Raw genomic sequence first — 20,993 nt, 5'->3', positions numbered from 1 at the left:
TGTTTGACTAAAAATTGGATCGGATCGGGTTAAGACCCCCACATAACTGGGTTGAAAGTCAAATTAAACCTGCTCGTAGACGGTGAAGCAAGTGGTGAATTAAACTTTGCGTTCTGCGCATGCTCGAGATTTTTTCCCGTGACCCGGAAGTCAAAAGAGACGATATTCCTGTTGTTGTCGCCGTCGGAAAGAAATAAACAACGCGATGGAGAATGCTCCGTTGGGCATCGCGTTGGTGCAACAAGCAGCTCATCACAGACCAAATGTAGAGGGACGTAGCTTCATCTTGCTCTGCGTTCTCCATCTTTCTCAAATGCCTGAGTTTGTTGTTGTTGTTGTTGTTGGTCAGGGTCTATGCAGGTTTCAACAAGTCAAATTTAAAACTTTTTAGGACTTTTTTAAGACCATAATTAATACAATTCGGAATTACTTGCAAAATATATGAATTTATTCGTCATACATCAGCACGAAAGGGGCCCTTAACTTTGGAGATACGGACTCTCTTGATGAAATCGGCTAATCCAAATCGTGCGATCTACGCCATCTTGTCTTTTCCACACTTAAACGTTTTCGCTGTCTCAGAATCCGGGAACATGGTCTGTAACGGCTCATCAATGTTGTCACTGCCAGTACATGACTGGTGCTTAGCTACCGTGTGAAGAGTCCAGAGCACCTCCGCTCAGTGTGGGCGGAGACCCAACCGCTGTCTGGAGGTCAGCTGGTGCTGTAGCAGACTGGGTCGCCCTGGACTTCGATGCTCCTGATCCTGATGTGGAATAATACTGGCTGATGGAAAGCATTTGCTGCTGGTATTTTAAGACTGCTTTATGCTTCTGCGATTTGGCATGGGACTCCAATGCCTCGATGCCCAATGTGCCAAGTTTCAAACTTTTCTTGCACAAGGTGCAGTGTGCTTCATAAATATTTCCATCAACCGGCTTCAACCACGAGGTAAATTGTTCGTTCTGAAGCCACAAATTGTCAAATTTGCATTTACCCATCTTAAACAAAGCGTTAACTGAGAAGCCACTCCTCAGTTGCTGCGCTGGTAGCAACCACGAACAGCAAACTATAGCTCGATAAATCCTGACACAGGTATTTTAGTACTTTAGTTCCGTTATAGCATCCTCAAAAATCCGAACATTTAAAAGCGAGACTGAAGTCTATACAGTTGTTTCAAATAAAAGTCAATACATTTTTAAGACCTTTCAAAATTGTATTTAAGACCTTTTATGAGATTTCAAGATAATTTTAGACATTTTAAGGCCTTAAATTCCAGTTATTGGATTTTAGACTTTTTAAGACTTTTTAAGACCCTGTTGGTGGTGAAGAGGTCAACCGGAAGTGGCTGGATTAGAAATAGTTGAAATGGGTACAGCGCCACCTGTCATACCGGGGGGGTATGACATGCTTTGTGCCAATAGCCGCTTTCGAACAGAGTAGTTATAAGAACGCAGTTATCAGAACTGTCCTACTCGAATTTCGTTCTGATAACTGTCCTTCTGTTTCAGTCTGCATTCGCACATGAGTCGGGACCTGATAGGGACTGATGCGCCGTGCGCAGCCGTCTGCGTCAGTGACGTGTTACGTTAGCCGTTTAGCGCCACATTCAAAAACAAAACAAAACAAAACCCGGTAAAAGTAAGGAGAGAAGAAAAAACACCACAAAGAAGCTAACATGAGAGCAGGGAGGCCACCGTGTTCATGGTCTGCATGACGGTGATATTAATCATGGACGATCACATCAGGCGTCTAACATGGAGGCTGGAAAAGCTCACAGAGAGAGTCAGGAGACGATACTTTTTCATTTCATGAAGGAATAAAGGAGAGCAGAGTGCCGCAGACAAAGGAGACAAGTGTAAGTTTAACTTATTAAACACCCGCCGGTTCTGTCTGTGTGGTATGATGAAACATTTCAGCCGTGGCAACATGACATGGGGCGTAGCTACCGACCACCAAACACCTCCGTCAGATGCGTTCTATAGAACCATGAAAAGACCCGACCTCGGAGAAGGAGCTGAAATAGTTATAGGAACTGAGGGAGAAAGCCCCGAGTTCCTGTATGTCCGAACACGGGAGAAAACGGCCCCGCGGATTAAAAGGTTATTAGAACTGCCAAAGGTTCCTACAGTCCGAAAGCGGCTAATGATTCCATTCATTCACCGCCATATATCCAAGGAGAATTACCCTTATAGCTATAATCAAATAAATCTCATCATGTAGACCCACTGAGTGTTTGCTTTTGAAAGCTTTCACAAAAATTTCAGACACCACTGAAAGTCAGGCAGAACAAAGTAACCCAAGTGAACGTTGTTCATCTTACGGTTGAAGAAGATCAGGCCTGCAGGGGCAAAAGGTAACCAGGGAATCCAGGTGAGAATAAAACCAAAAACCAAAAAAGATTTACCATGATAGCAAATTCTCAATAGAAAGATTTAGAGAAAGCCTCAGGACACACAATCATAAATCACAAACTGACAAAGACACTGTGTTGTTTAAGGAAATTCTGAAGAGGTGGAAATCAGGAATGTTCTTCTTCTTTTGGTGGTTGGGAAAACAACCTAAAGGTGCACTACCACCACCAAGTGGACTGGAGTGTGGCACGGAGATAGCTCAGGAAAACTATAGTCTTTCAACAAATCAGTTTCATTTAAAAGCTTAATGACAGAGATGATCTTGTCTGACCTAAAAGACCAGATAATGAATGTTTTGTCATCTTAACTGGTTGAAGAAGGTGATTCCTCTCTGTATTATGTTTCCTACATTGAGAGAGAATATTGACCTCCACTGTTTCTGGCTCAAAAAAATCAAGGAATGTCAAAGGTGAAAAAGAAAAATACTGAAAGTAAAACACGCCAAGACAGGAATGTTTAAAAGTCTTTTAACATATAGCAGGAAACGTATGGGCCAATGAAATGTAACAAGTCAACATGACAAACTTTTACATTACTCAGATGCTGTTTCCTTTGGACATTTTCTGCTTCTTCCCTCATCTTCAGCCCAGTCCTTGTACCTGAGCATCTTCAGAGGAATGTGTTTTTTCTTTGTTAAGTAACTTAACTCTGACCTATGAATCATTCAGGCAGGAAAAAGGCTCCTAACTCAAGGGATGAACCAGTGTTGTGTCCAACTTAGCAAAGAAGCCATTTTAAACTGGATCTTTAGGCACTTTGTTCCCAGCAGCCTGTCACAGAGACACATCATTTGTTCCCATTTCTTTAACTGCATCTGTGAAAAACAGCAAAGATAACACAGTGTGACAGACAGAAAACAGGATTTCTGCAGCAACAAGGTGATTCCCAAAGAGCTGTTAGCTGAAAACTTGGCATATCTCAGCATGGTGTGCAGTGTGTCCTTAAAACATTTGAGGAAACTGGACAAGTGGAGGACAGAAGAAGAAGTGTCAGGCCTAAAGAACTATCTACAGCAGATGAACAGGATCTGAAAGTGATGTCCTTAAGAAAGAGGAAAAAATCCAGCAAAGACCTGACACAGGAGCTGAGAGATGCATCTGGACCTTCAGCTGATCCATCTGCTGTTGGCCCAAGCCTCATCAGAAATGGGCTCCATGGAAGGGTGGCTGTCAAGAAGCCGTTCTTAAGGAAGGGAACGACGTTTGCATGTTTCAATAAATCCCTGAACCTATTTCCTGTTTTATTGTCAATACATGAAGAAATGAGGGCCGGGCCCTTTAGCTCAATACAGAACCTTTTCTCCGTCCTTCCTCCTGTGTTTCGGGTTATTTGAAGACACAGATCAGCAGTCAAACCTTTCATGATGTCTTCCTCTTCTTTCTGCTTAAAACCCTTCAGAATCTCCTCTCACGACATTATCTCAGTGCTGCTTGACTTCCTGCCCTCCCTGCATTGATCTGCTCATTGATAATGTGCCTCATTCAGGTCAATGTTATGATGATGAAAGTGCAGTTTGGCCATTGACGCGGCCATCTTATGTTTTCTTTATTTACAACACTGACAGTTTATGTCGTGCTGACAGATCGTAAATGATTTTTAACCAGACAGCACAGCTGTAACGGCTCGCTTAGTACACCGAATCCTGATGCTGTGCTCTGATTTAGCACACGCAGGGCCTCTGCAGGTTAAAGGCTGTGCGATCTAAGACTTTTAAAGCCCTTTTTGAAACATCTACTGCATGATGGAATTTAAGACCTCAAAGGAAAATATACAAGTAGACACGAGGTGAGCGCAGAGAAAACGTGACCCAGCGTTATTGATGGAAAAAAACAGAATGATACCAAAAGGTCTTCCAGATTACAAAATAAAAAGATTATGATGACCTGGAGGTGACTGAGTGCAAGACAACATGGGTCAAGTTCAGCACATTTGATACATATTTGTATCAGATTGAGTTTTTTTCCAGTTAAATTTGGATCAAAAACACATTTCCTGACTAACATTGTGACTGTAATCCATGCTTTCTTCTGGTTAATCATGAATCTCCATCATCAGCAGCTCCGCTCTGCACCGTGTCCGTTATCTCTCCCCTCCCCCATCTGTCACTTCGCCTGTCTTTCTTGGCTGGCTCTCCCATGACGTGACTCTAATAATAGCTCCCTGAAGTCGGGCCCCGGCAGCCCCTGAAGGGCCGTGTGTTGGTCTTGAAGGGCACTGCGTGAATTGGCCACGCTCTTTTCCCTGCATGCTTATAAATAGAAACGGAGATAAAAAGGGGGATCTGCATAGGTGTTACATAAGCATCCCGTGTGTTTATGAATGAGGCAGGGGTTGGCTGCTACATTCATAAGTCGTGCTGCAGCTGCTGCTGTACTCACTCATCCATGCGTGAGCATATTCAAACTTTACATGAATAAAGGATAAGCGAAGACCATTTTTCTTTCATTTTATCACCTCTGCAGCAGCTTGATTCAAAGCAACCAAAGCTGTGTGTGTCTTCCATCTGCGACTTTAAAATGCTTCCTGCTTGGACAAAGCTTGCTGGAATTTCACAGTTATATGATGAGGAATTGTTTGGTGAATAGCAACGATAGATAAATCAGGAATAAATTTGAGATTTAGCTGCTGGTTCGCCATACATATGTAAATACATTTAATCTGAATGTGCAAATGCCTTCCTCTTCTTTGTGTTTTATGATGAATTGCAATCTTCAACTCCATCCTTGACCATGCATCTTGGGGCATTGGTTTAGTCAGTGGATTTCAAATTATAGGAAACATATTCAGGCCAAGACTTCTTGTTTTGTGTGCTGCTGATATTCAGAATACAGATGGATAACTCACAGAAAATCAGCTAAATCATTCTTACATAGTTGCCCATGGTTTCGACAATAAGCTATATTTGCCAGTGGGTTCTGTGTCTATTGTTCACCCCGCAGCGTTTATGCATGCAACCAAAGCTTGCTCAAATTACTCTGACTATAAATGGAAACAAGGTCTGCTGTGGACACAGCTTAGAAAAAAGAAAAGCAGTTTTGGGCACGTTTGGGAGTAGTAGTGGAGGCTCACGAGCCGGGTGGTTAAGAACTGAACTGACTTCCACGTCTAACAAACAAGCAAAGACATCCAAAAACACGAAGCAAGTGGAGGCAGAGAACAGAACACAGGAGTAAACATGTGCAAAGATCTGTCACTTACAATGTACAGTTCACTTTGACCTTCAGCGGGGGGTTGACCTTTCAAGCTCAGGAGGTCCCCGAGCAGAGGCCTGAAAGCACGAGGGCTCTACACAGTATCTTAGCTGTTCCCAGAACCGTGCCCATCTGGGCACAGATCCCTGCTGTTGTTTCTGGGATCCGCTGGATCCACTCTCCTAGTTCGGGGGTCACAGTTTGCCCACGGTTTCCACAAAAAGCTATAGCAGGACACACCTCCAGCAACCTCAGTTCTGAGCGAATAGAACTGAAGCCATGATGGCTCAGACATTGCCGGGATGAGTAAGGTCCATGTCAGATGTCTTTGCTTTGAAAACATCAGCAGCATGGTGGCATTAGCTTCAGGTGATGTAACGATGTAACAATGTTCAAGTACAAGCTGCAGTCTTTAACAGAAATGACATGTGCTGCACAGCAAACTCAAACCACCCGGTGTCAGGAGGAGGGTCACCAAACAAAGTGGAGATGCATTCCAGTCCATTAAGAAAGCTTTATTGAAAAGAACAAAGCTAATGACGTAATCAGTTCCAGCCTCTGTCCCACACCGAGCTGCTGCCACCTATTCTGAGGGAGTAATGCACACATCACTGAGCGTTTCCACACACATGTTCTCTGTGTAGATTTACCAGATGAGTCTCATGTGTGACTCACAGGTCCCCGGGTCTGCTCTTTTACTGGACAGGATCCTTAATCTTGGCAACGAGCTGTGATCCCCTTGAAATTTTGAACAATTTCCATCCATCTTTGAGGTGCTCAGTAAGGTTTACTGCCCTGCTGTCTCTGTTTCGGAGCTCGATTCTGCCAAACAAATGCGTGTGCGCGCTGCTTTCTGCTCTTTGATGAACCACCTCTGAGATGAACCACAGAAGCCCATCATTTGGGGTATATCATTGTCTTTAATGAAGATTTAAAACTCAGACATTGCACCGCTCTCTGTAAAACAAATTCATACCCATGAATTTTGTGAACCTGTTATGGAAGGACTGGTGATTTGTGTGCTTCCTATCTGACCAAGTCCTTTGATGTGTAAGTTCACTTTTATTTTCCCTTTGACCTCCGTGGCTGCTTTGGCAATAAACCAAGAACTATTTCTGAGGATGAGGAAAAACTCATGACTTGTCTCCTGTGGCACCTCTCATTGTGCTGTTAAGAATGGCTGCAGTGTAATAAAAACTAGAATATACACAATTTTTCTCTCTGTGGCTATTTCCTCATATTGTTCTTTCACATCAGCAAAGCGTAAAAGTCATGTACAAAATATAAAGATATGCATTTTCTTATTCATAATTTGTCCGGTGCCTGAAGCCCCTGTTATGCTCGGCACGCTGGTCCTTGTGCCAGTCATGCTTCATGCAACGGTTACTCTGGGCTCTTGAGGCACCTTTGACACGATGCTGTTTCCATCTAAAACTTTAGATGTCCCTACTGAGAAAATGACACGGCTGCACAGCAGAAGTAGCAGCAGAAGTAGCAGCAGAAGGAGCGATACTGGAAGGGATGGTCTGTTTGTAAGAAGTTTTGGATGTTTTTGTAACATTTGAACCAGCTGAGCCTTCCCTGGTGTGATGGCTGAGCCTGTAGAGACTGGCTGCTGATACTCCCCCTTGTGACGCCTTTTGTTTTCTAACGTGCCCCTCACACTGTGTACGATAGGTGGGATGTAGGGTTATAAAGATCAGGAAGCGTGTAAACGGCTGAAACAAAGCCAAAGTGCTCGGTGCTGTTTGTGAGACTGGTGAGCACAAAGTAAGCCTTAACACTGTTTTCATCTAACTTGAAAATCATCTGAAAAATAACTGTACATCACTTTGTTGTAGAATGGATCAGCCGGATGGATGCTCCGCAGTGATTGGTTGAGTTGATAGCAGGATCTGACAAAACACTGGCTGGATAAGTTACTGCTTCCTGTCTAATTAGGTCACTACATGCTGAGTTGCTTTTCCCAGTGGATTAGTTTTGCTCTTCGCCCGCTGGTTCTTACATTAGCTGAAACTCACTGATTAAGTTGGACTTAAAAAAAACCAAAACAGTAATTTTGCGAAACAAACTGTGATTACTGTTATTTAGATTAACTGCAGCTCATTTGGTGGTTTGAAATGGATAAAAACAAGGTTCCACAGAGTCAATGTTGTGTCCTTTTAGCTTACTCTGGATTTCCTAAATCACATGATGATTAATGCAGACACAATTGCCTGACAATTGTTTCCCCTCCGCCTCCTGAGCCAGTGTTGGGTCCTTGTTCTCCATCAGCATGTTTATTAGATTAATATTTCATGCTCTAACATCTGATTTTCTCCCATCTTCAGCTTCTCCTCTCCCTCAGTTGGTCTCATGAGGTTTTCCTGATGAGGTGTACTGAGCCGAGAGTCCAGAGATGACAGAAATGTAGGACGTGATGATCGCTGTGGAGAGGAGAGAGAGCGATGAAGAGCCCCGTGGAAAAGAGGAAGGCTTAATGAGTATGTTGCCCCTGATTCGAGGCGGGAGATGACATGACTGCGTGTTGCCATGGGGGACGCAGCGTCGGCCTGCATGAAGCTGAGCCCCCCCCTCCCCTCCCCTCCCTCCTCCTCCACCTCCTCTCTGCTGCTCATCCCATGAAGACCAGAGTACACAAGAGAGCAGCTCCCTTACTTCCATCAATGCACTTAACTGTAAACTTTTCCCCTTGACATTTATATAAAGTCTGCATTTTTAAATCTGTGTTATTTGGTTTGCTTACAAAGAGCATGAAACGCTAAAGTCCATCTCTGCAACAGATCTGTGCTGCTACCTCAGTTTGCTGGTTGATTAACAATGTTGCCTTAAAAACGATCCTCCCAGCGAATCCTCACCCATCTCTACCAATCACTGCCTCCCAGGAGAGGAACCTCAGGCCTACAGAAGGTCAACGACCATGAACATCAGCAGCTGATTGGCTGAACATCAGACGCAGCAGCAGTGTGAGAGCGCTTTCCACAGTTCAAGTGCACATTAAAGTTTCCACTTGCTTTGAGAGGGATTTCAGGCCTCCATCTTGTGTTTCAGCGGCGGCGAAGCTGCAGCTGTAAGCTGACACCTGGCTGGTTATAGCAGCAGCCGCCTCTCCTTTGTACCACAGCAGCCTGCAAGTATCATCTGACTGCAGCTAGAAGAGGCTGCTGGATGAAGCCCTCAGAGGTGCATCTGTGTAATGTGTGAGTACGAGAGCTCAGCACGACGTCGGCTTTTCACCTGGTTCAGCTTTCCCGGGCTCATGTTGTCAGGAAGAAAACCACAGAGGCTCAGATGTTCTCCTTGGCCACCTTGTACAGTTTTCCCGTTTTCATGCTTCCTTTCACAGCCGAGTGCTTGAGCAGGTGTCACCCAGCTGCATTTATCTCATCCAGTCATGTTTGGAAATGATCGTCATCGACTGTGACTCTGGGTCACCAGCAGTCAGCCTTCATGCAAAGCTGTTATTTTCAATTTTTCTTTCAATAGTTATTATTGGACAGGAGATCAGATAAATAATAGGAATAAGCATAAGTTTTCAGGCTCAGTTCCAGGAATTACAACTGAAGACAGAGAGTTAGTCTGAATGCAGTGTGATTTGTAAGAACACACACTAATACTTGACGGCTTGCCACCTGTTACGTGGGTTATAACTATTTATACACAGTCATAGGAAAAATAAATTGACACACATAAGAAGAAAACAAGGGACGGAAATAGAAATGAAAAGAAAAGGAGAAAAATAAGATACGCCTGTGGGACTTGATCCAGTCTGTAGTGTAGACAAATACACCATGAAAGGAGCAGCTTACTGAAAATGTGTCCTACCAACTGGAAAATTAAACACTCCTCTTGGTGGGATGAATCCTGCTTGGAGGCTCACCATCCTCTGTCAACGAGTGCTCCGCTGAGTGTTAAAGACAATAAAAAGCCCTGACCCATACCGAGCAGCAGAATATGCATAATCCTATTTTATTTCCCTGAAAAACCATCACGTTAACAAACTGTAACATTAGTTTTGCACTCTATCTCTGAATAAAACAACACCATTCAGAGTTTGATCAATACTGATATTGGATTCCTTAATGAGAGCAACGGTGTCATTAAGATGACATCAAACAGAGCCCCACAAAGGAACTGCAGTCAGGATATTTCCAGAAGTGAACAGTACACGTCCAGCATTCATTTGACATCCTACTGAAAAGAGTTGTTCAAGGTGCGAATAGAGGAGTTGGCTTAACTGACAATGCTAGAGGAGCCTATCCCAGCTGTCATCGGGCGAGAGGCGGGGTACACCCTGGGCAGGTCGCCAGTCCATCACAGGGCCACAACCATCCACACTCACTCCTTGGGACAATTTAAACCAGTTAACCTGACATGCAAGCTTTTGGATGGTGGGAGGAAGCCGGAGTACCCTCAGAGAACCTACACATTTTTTTGCACATTTTCTGTAAATTATACAAAAACTGTTATTTAAGATATCTAATCTGCTGAGGAAAGGGTGTGAAATTGTATATTTTAAAGGGATAGTTCGCCTCTTTTGACATGAAGCTGTATGACATCCCATATTAGCAACATCATTTATGAACATTGACTTACCCCCTGCTGCGTCCTGTGAGCCGAGTTCCAGCCTCGTTTTGGAGTTGACGAAGGTAGTCCGGCTAGTTGGCTGGGGTTTAAAAAATAAAGCGTTTTGCTTCTCAAAACAATATGCGTTCAAAAGAGTGATACATTTGCATCACAAAATCGTTGTCCAGGAAAAAGTCAGACCTCACATCGCTTGGCGCTATTTTTGCCTCCCTTGATATCAATGCATCCAATGTAAACTGTGCAGACCGAAGAGCAGACCATTACATTACATTACATTACGGTCATTTTGCAGACGCTTTTAACCAAAGCGACTTACAATAAGTGCGTTCAACATCGGTAGGCAAAAGAACTTCAGGTCACAAGAAATCATAAGTGCATTTCCTTCCAAAACCAAACAGCTAAGAGCAAAACTAGTGCTAGAGTAAGTGCGATAAGTCAGGTACCTCAGCCTCTCACCAACTGCACACCAGTCACAGCGGGGTGGGGATGCAAACCCTGGTTCGGGTAGGGGAAGAAATAAAAGAGGTAAGAAAAGTAGGAATGGGATTCAAACCCTGGTTCGGGTAGGGGGTAATGAAACTATAGAGGGTGCCAGTGGTGGAGGCAACAATAAGTGCGTAAGGAACTAGGACGGAGCAGGTGATGTCCTAAGAGGGCGGATCAGGGTAGTGTTTCCTGAAGAGATGGGTTTTCAGCCTGCGGCGAAAGATGGGCAGCGACTCAGCTGTCCTGACATCAGTCGGGAGATCGTTCCACCATCGGGGTGCCAGAACAGAGAAAAGCCGTGACCGTGTGAATGGTGTGCGCAGGGACCCCTGAGTGACGGGGCAGCCAGACGCCTGGTGGCCGCAGAGCGAAGTGGTCGGGCGGGGGTGTAGGGCTTGACCATAGCCTGGAGGTATGAAGGAGCTGCTCCGTCCACTGCCCTGTAGGCCAGCACCAGAGTCTTAAACTGGATGCGAGCAGCTACAGGGAGCCGGTGTAGAGAGCGGAGAAGGGGAGTGGTGTGGGAGAACTTGGGGAGGTTGAACACCAGACAAGCAGCAGCTTTCTGAACAAGCTCCAGAGGTCTGATGGCAGAAACCGGGGCGCCAGCAAGGAGCGAGTTGCAGTAGTCCAGGCGGGAGATGACAAGAGCCTGGATGAGCACCTGTGCTGCCTTGTCGGTGAGGAAGGGGCGAATCCTCCGGATGTTGTAGAGGAGGAATCGGCAGGAACGGGTCACTGATGCGATGTTTGGCGAGAACGACAGTTGGTCTTCCAGGGTCACACCCAGATTCCTCGCGGTCCGGGTTGATGTCACCACAGAGTCATCCATGGTGATGGCCAGATCTCTGAACACGCAGCCCTTCCCCGGGAGAAACGCCAGCTCAGTCTTGTCCAGGTTGAGCTTAAGGTGGTGCATCGACATCCACCCCGAGATGTCTGCCAGGCAAGCAGCAATGCGTGCTTCCACTTGGGTGTCAGAAGGGGGAAAAGACAGAATCAGCTGGGTGTCATCTGCATAGCAGTAGTAGGAAAAGTTATGGGAGTGGATGACAGAACCAAGAGATGATGTGTAGAGGGAGAAAAGAAGAGGACCCAGGACCGAACCTTGGGGAACCCCAGTGGTGAGCCTTCGTGGCTTCGAGACAGACCCTCTCAGTGTGACCTGGTAAGAGCGATCTGTCAGGTAGGATGAAAACATGGAGAGTGCAGAGCCAGAGACACTAATTCCCTCCAGGGTAGAGAGAAGGATGTCGTGGTTCACTGTGTCAAATGCTGCAGACAGGTCTAGTAGAATCAAGACAGAGGAGAGAGAGTTAGCTCGAGCAGTTTGGAGTGACTCAGTTACTGCTAGGAGGGCCGTCTCAGTTGAGGGGCCCACCTTGAACCCGGACTGGTAGGGATCCAAGAGGTTGTTCTGGTGGAGGTAAGAGGACAGTTGTTTAAAGACAGCACGTTCAAGAGTTTTGGACAGGAAGGGTAGAAGGGATACCGGTCTGTAATTCTTGATCTCTGAAGGGTCAAGAGCTGGTTTCTTTAGAAGAGGAGGGACTCTGGCAGTCCTGAAAGCAGAAGGAAAAGAGCCTGATGTCAAAGATGTGTTAATGAGGTGGGTCAGGTAAGGAAGAAGATCAGGTGCAGCAGAATGAAGGAGAGGGGAAGGGACTGGGTCAAGGGAACATGTGGTGGGGCGGCTGGATGTTACAAGGTGAAGGACCTCATTTGCAGAGAGGAGAGATAAGTGGGACAGAGAGGGAGAAGGTGGTAGAGAGGGAGGAGTGTGGGAGGTGTGGACAGCTGGGAGGTGAGGGAAGGAAGATCGGATATCGTTAACCTTCTTGTCAAAGAAGTCGACGAAATCGTCAGGGAGGAGGGAGGAGGAGGGGAGAGGGGGTGGGGGTTGGAGGAGGGATGAGAAAATTTGGAAGAGTTTTTTGGGGTTGGAAGCAGAAGTTTGAGTTTTGTTACAGAAGAAGGCGGTTTTTGCAGCAGAGAGAGAGGAGGAAAAAGTGGAAAGCAAGTACTGGAAGGCAAGAAGGTCTTCAGGAAGTTTACTTTTCCTCCATTTGCGCTCAGCCGCCCTCACGCTCCGCCTCTCAGTATGCACTGAGTCCGACAGCCAAGGGGCAGGTGGAGTTGAGCGTGCAGGCCTGGAGGTGAGGGGACAGAGTTTGTCCAGAGAGGAGGACAGGGTGGAGAGAAGAAGATCAGTAGAAGTGTCAGGGGAAAGAAGAGAAAAAGATTCAGGGGCAGGCAAAGCAGAGAGAACAGAAGAGGAGAAGTCACTGGGGGAGAGAGAGCGGAGATTGGGACGAGAAGATACAAAGTGGGTGGGGGGAGGTCGGGAGGGAGGAGAAGAGAGGGAGAGGGTGTAGGACATGAAGTAGTGGTCAGAGAGATGAAGGGGAGTTACAGAGAGGTTGGCGCTAGAACAGTGCCTGGTGAAGATAAGGTCCAGTATGTTGCCAGCCTTGTGGGTAGGAGGAGATGGGGAGAGAGCTTGGTCAGAGGAGGAGAGAAAAGAAACAAGAGGGTGAAGCTTCTCTGTCTGGATGTTGAAATCACCGAGAAGGGTGAGGCCGGAGCCATCATCAGGGAAGTGAGAGAAAAGAGTGTCTAGCTCCTCTAGAAAGTCCCCAATAGGGCCTGGTGGGCGATAAAGTACAGCGATGGTGAGCTTGACCGGGTGAGAGACAGTGACAGCATGAAATTCAAAGGAGGAGGGAGAGAATTGCAAGAGGGAACAAAGAGAGTATTTCCAGTCCTTGGAAATCAGCAGGCCAGTACCATCGCCCCGCCTCGCAGCTTTGGGAGTGTGAGAGAAAGAGTACACATCAGACAGAGCTGCGGGCGTGGCAGTGTTTTCTGGGGTGATCCAGGTCTCTGTTAGAGACAGAAAGTTAAGGGAGAGCATGGATGCATAGCCTGAGATAAACTCAGCCTTCTGCACAGCGGACTGGCAGTTCCACAGCCCCCCTGCCACCACTTGCTCAACATGAGTAGAGAGAGAAGGGTGGATGAGGTAAGTGGGGTCCTGGCCTCTGGGTCTGACCCTGTATCTGCGTGGTCGCCGAGACTGAGAGGAAAGAACGGGAATGAAGCACATGGTTTCTTGAAAAATGGTACTTTACACTTACAGGGACCGTCCAGACGAAGATCGTCCTTGAGGAAGTCGGACTTGAAAAAGTCAAGTGCCTTTGTACGACAGCCTTCGTTTGGAGACTGACGCTTCCAACAACAGGAGTTGCTTTGTACTGATTCACTAATTGCTGATTGTCTGCAGGCGTGCAGACCCCTCCCGCAGATTAAAAGACAAGTGGCCACTCAGGGCTGAAGCTAGTTTCAATGGGGCTGTTATCACACAGTGAAAACAAGCCTCCGGCAAATTTACTTTTAGCAGTCAAAAATCTAGTAAAGATCTAGCAAAGATTTAGCAAAAATCTAGCAAAAAGCAAAATGGTACACAAGATAAATGTAGCTTATGAATTCTGGATGAATCAAGAAGTCCACAGCTCCTCCAGAAGGTCAAACACACTCAAAAAGTCACAATACGATCTGAGCTGACTAAGGCTGCGGCTACACGAAAACGTTTTTCACTGTAAACGATACTTTTTCTTATCGTTTCGCTGTCGCGGCCACACGGAGCCGGCGTTCCCACTACCCCAAAACGATAGTTTTTGAAAACGGGTTCCAGAGTGGGAAAGTTTGAAAACGGCCTCGTTTCGTTTCCATTGTTACAGCTAAAACGTTTTTGCGTCAGTCACACGTTGACGCTGTGAGCCAATTTTAACACTTCTCTATTGTCTCACAGCGTGGCGTGACACAGTGGCGTGTGTACTGCATCGTTTCATCGTTTTCATCCGTTTTCGTCTGGACAGCAGCGCGTTTCCGTGTGGTCGCAAGAATTTTCGTACCCGTTTTAAAAAAAAACCTTGTTTCGTTTTCGTGTAGCCGTAGCCTAAATAGGGGCTAGGGTCATGCAAACCCCTCCCACAGATTAAAAGACAAGTGGCCACTCAGGGCTGAAGCTAGTTTCAATGGGGCTGTTATCACACAGTGAAAACAAGCCTCCTGCAAATTTACTTTTAGCAGTCAAAAATCTAGTAAAGATCTAGCAAAGATTTAGCAAAAATCTAGCAAAAAGCAAAATGGTACACAAGATAAATGTAGCTTACGAATTCTGGATGAATCAAGAAGTCCACAGCTCCTCCAGAAGGTCAAACACACTCAAAGACCGAGCAGTCCCCTGCTTCCGAGCAGTAAACACCGTAACATGTGCGGCTATCGCTAGGTGGCTGGACGCATTGATATCAAGGGAGGCAAAAATAGCGCCAAGCGATGTGAGGTCTGACTTTTTCCTGGACAACGATTTTGTGATGCAAATGTATCACTCTTTTGAACGCATATTGTTTTGAGAAGCAAAACGCTTTATTTTTTAAACCCCAGCCAACTAGCCGGACTACCTTCGTCAACTCCAAAACGAGGCTGGAACTCGGCTCACAGGACGCAGCAGGGGGTAAGTCAATGTTCATAAATGATGTTGCTAATGTGGGATGTCATTCAGCTTCATGTCAAAAGAGGCGAACTATCCCTTTAAGGCCGCAAAACAGAAGATGGACATCAAACTTAACAGATCAGTGAAGTCTAACGGGGTCATGTTTGCGTCCATAAGAACACTGAGGTCAAAGGTGACAACAGCATATGGACTGAGGCTCATCTGAAGTGTGCAGATTGGCTGCGAATGCTTGACTGAGCAAATAAACCTTTCTCTCTATGTTTCTGATTTACATGCTGCTCAGAGTGAAGCCGGGGACCACGAGCCCATATGCTGAAAAAAAAGTATTTGATACGTGTACTGTACGTTACGCTGTCATCCAGAGAGGCTCTCCTACCACTGGCATGAAGTAAATTTAGTTTTCAGGAATCTGGTTGGAGCAGCCGTGCAGCAGAAGCTCGGCCAGCTGTCAGACAGTTCCACTGACTAACGCTGGAACTACAAATATAGTTCAGTCACCCACACAGTATACACCCTTCATCTGCAAACAAGGACATACTGTACATTCCCTCCTTCCCTTGCACAGCTCATTCAAAATATATTTTATAGCTTTGTATTTCTTATATCAAGTTAAATGTAGTTATCTTCTGTTAATGCTGACATTTAAAATTTAAAACCAGAAGTTTAATCTCTTTCTTTACTTCCTTTCTTCGTCTCTGTTGTGAATGTTTCTCCTTTATGGGACTGGTTCCACTTCTCCAGCCAGCTGACCCCCCAGCATCCTGCCCACTGCTGCGTCCATCTGCTGGGCGTTCACTCCTGCCACCTCCAACTGACTCCAACCTGCTGCAGAAAACAAGCAACAGTGGAACTAATTTCCTAACAAATAACGAAGCCTGATAATGACCGCCAAAAAGAAGTCGAGAATATCTGAAGACCTTAGGAGGTAGCTGAGCTGTCCGTGGTGCTGAATTCAGGGACCAATGAACACTTTGTTAGATAAAAACTACACCGACCAGTTGCTTTAGTTCTTTTTCATTAAAACATTTAACTCAAATGTTTTTCTTTGCTTTTATGTGTTACAGCAGTGTAGAACAAAAGGAGGTCACGAGTGAATGATTGCTGTCCACCAAGGCCGACTCGAGGGGCCGAATTGCTAAACTTGTAGCTGAAAGTTAAGCGTTACCATCAATGTACTAAAGCAAATAAATGTGAAGCTGCTAGCCTTATTACCTAATGAAGCCTCAGTAACGGTGTGAAATGATGTGTGAAATGCCTTTAAAATGGAATGCTGTGATGGAAACTTCCCACTTTTTGTTGGTTACTGAAACAGAAACCAATGAACTGAAAGTGCAGCTCTTCATCTTCATGAGGAAGATGGCTCTTGTTGCACCTGATGTTTTGGATTTATTTTGGTGTTAATACTTCTATGTTCAGTATTTCATTCTACGTTATTTCTGTTTTACTTTCCTTCTTCAGAAATTAAGTTGTTATCCATCTGCCTCCCACCTGTGAGTCTTGCATTCGAGTCCTTCACCACCATCTATAAACTATGAAAAAGAGTTTAAAAAACCATTTCATCTTAAGGAGAGAGCTGCCAGGAAATGAATTATTCAGCATAAAAGTTTGGCTTCCTTTTGTGTCTTTTTTCAATGTGCAGGCATAACCTGTAAAGATAAAAATATCAGAGGAACGTCAACTAATTTTTCACTCATATTCTGATATTTTGTCTTTAATAACGTATCAATACAGAACGTGCAGGATTATCACAGATGAGTGGGGTATTCTAGACTCAACAATGGGTTTCTCCTAAACCAAACCAAACACTGACTGAACTGAAAATGAACAAGAACTGCGGAAATGGAAGGAAATGAAACAATAGCTGTCTCAATGTGTTTCACACTCTTATGTGTGTTGATCCTGAGCCTTTCTTACAAGGCCCACAAGGTAAAGAGACATTAGTGCTTGTTCATAGATAAACCCTCCAGAATGATGTTTACAGCGTTTGTTGCTGGCTTTTAATATTTCTACAGATGGTGTGCCAGGAAGTGACTCCAAATCAAACCAAAGTGTTCATCTCAGGAGGCCAGGAGCTTTGAGAAAACTACAGCACAGAGAGGAAGTCTTTTAACATCTGAAATTGACAGCATGAGATTGCAACTAATTGCTCTCTGTAGATGATATCAGCAGTGTGACATGTCCCTGTGGTAATCCAGAAAATAGAGAAGAACATGTGGTTAATGTTAAAAAAAAAAAAAAAACGTTGTTTTTCTAAATCTAACATTTATTAGATTTGGTGCCTAAACCTTGCAAACGGGATAAAAATCAATTAATAAAAATACAGGGAATTACATAACAATTCAGACATTTGTTCCCACAAAAAGGCCAGTAGGGTGTTGTTCGTCTGCATATTTAGAGATTTTCAAACTAGTGAAGCTTCCCCTCGCTCCAGTGGTCTGATCAGGCAGCGCCCACCATTTCACATCAGCTCTCCTGAAATATAAAACTCAGGAGAGAATCGGTATAAACCCTTCAGTGCACGATGAGTTATCAACTTTTTAAATTTTTTCAGGACATATACAAACTCTAAAATACAATTAAGCTGAATATGCAAGTTCAGCTAACACATTTTTATTTGAAATCAAATTAGTTTCTGCTCATAGCTCAGAAGTAACTGAAAATAGGAATCTGTTGCTTTGAGCCCATCCCTGCACAAGTATGTATATCAACAAGAACATTTAAAAAAAAATGGTGTTTTGTTAATGTTGTATAGGTTACATAAGCCCTGTAAAAACACATCAACATCAAATGTAATGTTTAAATTAAAGCTCTGTCACAGAACCTGAACTTATTCCCCCATCGTCCCTCCAACTGTGGACTCAGTTGCTCATTAACCCCCCCTCCCATAGCTGTTGATCAGTTCTCTGTCCTTCAAAGATACTGTTAAGGTTGTACCCAGCATGTGCAAAGGGCTTCTGAACAAATGTCTGGTTCTTCATCATTTTCTAACAATCTTTAAGGAGTTTCCAAATATGCGCAGAGCTTATTGGCTGCTTTTTATTCATGCTTGTCTCCAACCACTTCAGCGGGTGTCTGCTCTTGGAGGCCAGGTCATGTGATGCAGCGCTTGTTCTTCTTGGTCAGATAGCTTCACAGAGCCCGGGGGTGGTTTGGGTCACTGTTCTGCTGAAGCTGTAATGATGGTCCCATGGATGGTGTGTTGCTGCAGGATGCTGGGTAAATTTGAATGAATGTCAGTCACTGTCAGCAGACTTTAAAAACAGCCAAACAAAGCACCTCTGATTAAAACCTGCAGATTTGAACTGCACAACTCATTAATCACAATCATGTTTCTATATCTCTCATTTGACTGAATTATTGAGGTGGCAGATAAATCAATAACAGAAACAAAGATTTTTCTTTAACGCTGTTTTTTTTCTCATCTTTCTTAGAGTCTAAATTTAAAGTCAGCTGGCTGAGAGTCGACCCGCTCGGCTGACCTCAATAACAGCAGAGGTGAGATAACGCCGCGGCACTGGTGAATCACGCTGAGTCTCAGAAGCCCTGATAAAGTCAAATTAAGCCTCATCGCAGCTCCAGGCTGCAGGTTTGAGTTTTAGAACTTTTGCTAAATCCTTTATTATCAGCGCACGTGGGTTTGAGATTACTGAAATTCAATTTAGAACACATTTCTTATAGATTCGGTCCTTTCAAGAATATGATAAGAAGTCTTTTTAAAGCGTGACTATTGAAGAGTTGTGAAGATTTTCAGTAAGGAAACTCTGCTATCAAAGATGACTGAAGTGATGATAAAGTCAATTCAGGATGGAAGAAGTCTGAAAATTAAATTAGTTATAAATTAAAGCACACAAGAAAATTCGTATTGTTAAAATAAAATAATAATATCTACATTTAGCGTATGGAGAGTTACAATAGAACATAGAAAACAGATCAAATGGTGATAATGACACATTTCACTGTTTCGTAGAAAAATACGAGTTCATCTTGAAAGCAGCAACATGTTGGAACACGGGCAACAAAAGCCTTGAAAAGTATGCGGCACTAAAGAAAATTAGCTGGGGGAACTTGTTGTAATTAATTAGGTTAATCAGGTATAAAAAAGAGTACCCTAGAGAGACAGAGTCTCTCAAAAGTAAAGATGGGCAGAGGTTCAGCAATACTGCAAAAAAAATTGTTTTAATTGATTTAAGAATAATGTTGGTCAACTTAAAATCGTGAAGACTGATTATTCCATCATCTACAGAACACAACATCATCTAAAGTTTCAAAGAATCTGGAGACATCTGTGTAAGTAAGGGACACAGCTGAACGTCAGTCCTGGATCTCTGTGACCTTCAGGCCCTCAGGCAGCTCTGCATTAAAAACAGACCAGATTCTGTCCTGGAAATCACTGCGTGGGCTCAGGAACACTTCCAGAAAGTCCCTGGGGTTCCAGGGGTCCCTGCTACTCTCGCTGGCGGGCGTATCTGGGTTCCCAGGGCAAATTTGCCTTGGACGCCTGGGCTGGTGCTGGCTCGCAGGTTTGTCCTGGTCCTCTGGGACGAGAGGGCCTCTGCCGGATGGAGGTGTGGTCCTTGGGCATGCGGGACTCTTGGTCCCGCGTTTGGATCATGGCGGGTGGACAGAGCCCCGTGGGGCCCTGGCCCTGGCCCCTGGTTCCCCAGCTCCTTCCCTCCATGGCTGTTGGGGCCATACCTGGGGCCTTCCTCTGCTGTACGCTGGGCTAGAGCATGGCTAGAGCATGGCTAGAGCATGGCTAGAGCATGGCTTTCCTGTGGTGGGCTTCCTGGCTTCTCTCTTCCTTGCCCCATGGGGGATTACTGGTGTACGGGGTCCGGGGGCCTTTCCTGTCTACTCCTGATCTCTGGAGTGGGGTGTGGTCGCGGCCCCCTTCCCTCGTTCCACAATTCATGTAAAACCTTTTGATACAAACCCACATGCACAAGCATTCATTCACTCACATACTCACTCTACTATTGAAATGTGACTTTGAGTCACATTTCAGCAACTACAATGACTTTCCTCCTCATACACTTGCTGCTGGTTATGTTGCTGCTGTTTGGTAGTTTGTGGTGTTTTTCTGCATTTATGTTTCTGTAGGTGCTCCCTACGATCCTGTGTGTGGCTGCACTTTGCTTTCTTTTCTCTCCACAGATGCAGCAGTTGGTTACCTGGTGTTTGGCTGTTGGTGTCTATCTTTTTAAGCCCTCTCCTTCCCTCTTTCCTCACTCCCACTCTTTCTTTAATTTGTCCTTTCAAGTATATATATATATATATCTCTAAAAATATATATATAAAGGAAAATAATTACTATGGTGCTGCAAACTGTGATGAGAACCCTGGCACTGTGGGCTTTGCCCATACCTGTCCCCAGCACTGCTGAACAGCAGGAAACTTTTTCAGACATGTTGCTGCCATCAAAATCAAGATAAAAAATATAGATTTTTCATAAAGTGGTAAATGTCTCCCTTTCAACATTTGATAGTCTTTCTATCTAAGTTCTGTTGTGAATAAAATTTTTGGTTTGAGATTTGCAAATTATTGCATTCTATCATAGTATTCACACACACACACACACACACACACACACACACACATATATATGTATTACTATAAATATTATATTAAATAACTATAAATACTAAAATCAATGTATTTCTATATATATATAAATACACGGAACGTGAGCTGGGATTAGACCGTTGTGAGACGGGTTATTTTCTAACCTACTGATGATGTGTCATTGCAATAGTAACAATGTAATTATACATATAAATACATTGACTTTAACTGAGAAAT

This window comes from Odontesthes bonariensis, chromosome 8 (genome assembly GCF_027942865.1).
Source record: "Odontesthes bonariensis isolate fOdoBon6 chromosome 8, fOdoBon6.hap1, whole genome shotgun sequence".
NCBI classification, from domain to species: Eukaryota; Metazoa; Chordata; class Actinopteri; order Atheriniformes; family Atherinopsidae; genus Odontesthes; species Odontesthes bonariensis.
The sequence above is the reverse complement of the archived record's forward strand: the minus strand, read 5'-3'. Positions refer to the sequence as shown.